Here is a 2855-nt window from a genome sequence, read left to right on the forward strand (position 1 = left end):
TTCTTCATTTCATAAATAAGGATATGGAGGTATCAGAGAAGGGACAGAGTCAAGTCTCTGAACCCTCTCTTACTTCTCCCTTGATAAAAATTTTATTTCCACCTGCCAACTTCTGAAGGAAGGCACAGTTGGCTAGCTTTCAATTGAAAAATGGAACTGAACCCTCATTGGCCTCCAAAGATCTGCCTTGTCACTGGCATGCCCTACCACCACCCTGCAGAAATGTTTGGATTACCTGTAGTCCTTCGTCAAATTAGGCCAGTGTCCGGGGCACTGGCTCCTCATCTCACTCGGGCCTATGCCAAAGATCTAAAATTTGGTGCAGATGCCCGAGCCTTAATGTTTCAAGGTGTACACCTTTTAGCTGATGCTGTAGCTGTTACTATAGGGCCAAAGGGAAGAACAGCAATTATTGAACAAAATTGGGAAAGTCCAATTGGGAAAGTAACAAAAGATGGCGTGACTGTTGCAAAGTCAATGGACTTAAAAGATAAATATAAAAGTATTGGCACCAAACTTGTTCAAGATGTTGCCAATAACACAAATGAACGGGCTGGGGATGGCACCATTACCTCTGTCTTGGCATGCTCTATTGCCAAGAGGCTTCAAAAAGATTACAAAGGTGCTAATCCTGTGGAAATCAGGAGAGGTGTGATGTTCGATGTTTATGTTGTAATAGTTGAACTTAAGAAGCAGTCTAAACCTATGATGACCCCTGAAGAAATTGCTCAGGATGCTAAGATTTCTGCAAATGGTGACAAAGAAATTGGGAAAATCCTTACTGATGCAATGAAAAAGTTTGGAAGAAAGGGTGTCATCACAGGAAAGGATGGAAAAACACTAAATGATGAACTAGAAGTTATTGAAGGCATGAAGTTCAATCAAGGTTATATTTCTCTTTATTAATACATCAAAAGTTCAGAAATGTGAATTCCAAGATGCCTATATTCTACTGAGTGAAAAGAAAATTTCTAGTGTCCAGTCCATTGTACCTGCTCTTGAAATTGCCAATGCTCACTGTGAGCCCTTGGTTGTAATTGCTGAAGATGTTCATGGAGAAGCTCTGAGTACACTTGTTTTGAGTAGGCTAAAAATTGATCTTTAGGTTGCAGCAGTCTAAGCTCCAGCTTTTGGTGACAATAGAAAGAACAGGCTTAAAGACATGGCTATTGCTACTGGTGGTGCAATGTTTGGAGAAGAAGAATTGACTCTAAATCTTGAAGATGTTCAGCCTCACTGACTCAGGAAAAGCTGGAGAGGTCATTGTGACCAAAGATGATGCTATGCTCTTACAAGGAAAACGTGACAAGGCTCAAGTTGAAAAACATATTCAAGAAGTCATTGAGCAGTTAGACATCACAACTAGTGAATATGAAAAGGAAAAGTGAATGAACTTCTGGAAAACTCTCAGATGGAGTAGTTGTGCTGAAGTTTGGTGGGACAAGTGATGTTGAAGTGAATGAAAAGCGTTACAGACGCAATGCTACACAAGCTGCTGTTGAAGAAAGCAGTGTTCTGGGAGGGGGTTGTGCCCTGCTTCGGTGTGTTCCAGCCTTAGATTCAGTAACTCCAGCTAATGAAGATCAAACAATCAGTAGAGAAATTATTAAGAGAACACTCAAAATTCCTGCAGTGACCACTGCTAAGAATGCAGGTGTTGAAGGATCACTGATAGTTGAGAAAATTATGCAGAGTTCTTCAGAAGTTGGTTATGATGCTATATTTGGAAATTTTGTGAATATGGTGGAAAAAGGAATCATTGATCCAACTAAGGTAGTAAGAACTTTCTGGATGCTGCTGGATTGGCCTCTCTGTTAACTACAGCAGAAGCTGTAGTCACTGAAATTCCTAAAGAAGGGAAGGACCCAGGAATGGGTGGAATGGGTGGAATGGGAGGTGGTATGGGAGGCGGCAGGTTCTGATTCCTAGAATAGTGCTTTACCATTATTCATGAACTGGGAGAGGAAGTTCAAGACAGAGCTCCTCAACAATAACTTCAGAGAAGCCAGCTGAAGGAAATGACTGAAGAAAAGGCTGGCTGATGTTTAAGAAAATCACTACAACCATCAGTTACTGGTTTCAGTTGACAACATATAACGGTTGACTGCTGTCACTGTCCATGCCTACAGACAATTTATTTTGTATTTTTGAATAAGACATTTGTACATTCCTGATAACTGAATGCAAGAGCCAGGTACCAAAATACTGTTTTCAACTTAAATCACTGAGGCATTTGTACTACTATTCTGTTAAAATCAGGATTTGAGTGCTTGCCATCACCAGATGAAAAGTTAAGAAGCAGCCTTTCTGTGGAGCATTTAAGATTAACTGTGTACAAAGTAGAGAAATATCCATTTATGTGACAACCTTTGTGTAATAAAAATTTTTTGAAAAAATGAAAAGGGGAACTGAAACTGCATTAAGGTGATGATTCTCAATACCATGTTTAGAGATATTTGACTTTTTGGAAGGGAACAGTTGCTTACCTAAAGTTATTAAACTCTTATTATGGAATGTCTAACATTAATGACAGACTAGTCATGCACTTATATGTCTCAGCTGGCATGGCTCCTGTGCCAAAGCTCAGAAGACCCCGGAAAACCAGGAGGTCATTATGCATGACTGATGGGTTCAATTAATCAAGGCATGAAAAACAGAAGCCAAAAGAAGGTCAAACTGAGTTGGATATACAAAGGTACAAGATACAGACAAGTACTCTAACCAGGTAGAAAAGACCAGTTAAGCTGGAATGGAGGGACAGAATCTTAGGCAAACACAATGGCAACAATTTGTCATGGTATGATAAGCAAAAGTATGAATTGAGAGGAACAGAGAGAAGGTACCAAAATGCCATA

At 39.9% G+C, this 2855-nt stretch overlaps 1 pseudogene; it reads left to right on the forward strand.

Moving 5' to 3' along the window:
* The first annotated feature begins 222 nt into the window (after positions 1-222).
* On the forward strand, positions 223-1922 carry LOC116631312 (annotated as a pseudogene).
* The last annotated feature ends 933 nt before the right edge of the window (positions 1923-2855 follow it).

Source organism: Phoca vitulina, unplaced genomic scaffold, assembly GCF_004348235.1.
Source record: "Phoca vitulina isolate PV1807 unplaced genomic scaffold, GSC_HSeal_1.0 scaffold5, whole genome shotgun sequence".
Taxonomy (NCBI): Eukaryota; Metazoa; Chordata; class Mammalia; order Carnivora; family Phocidae; genus Phoca; species Phoca vitulina.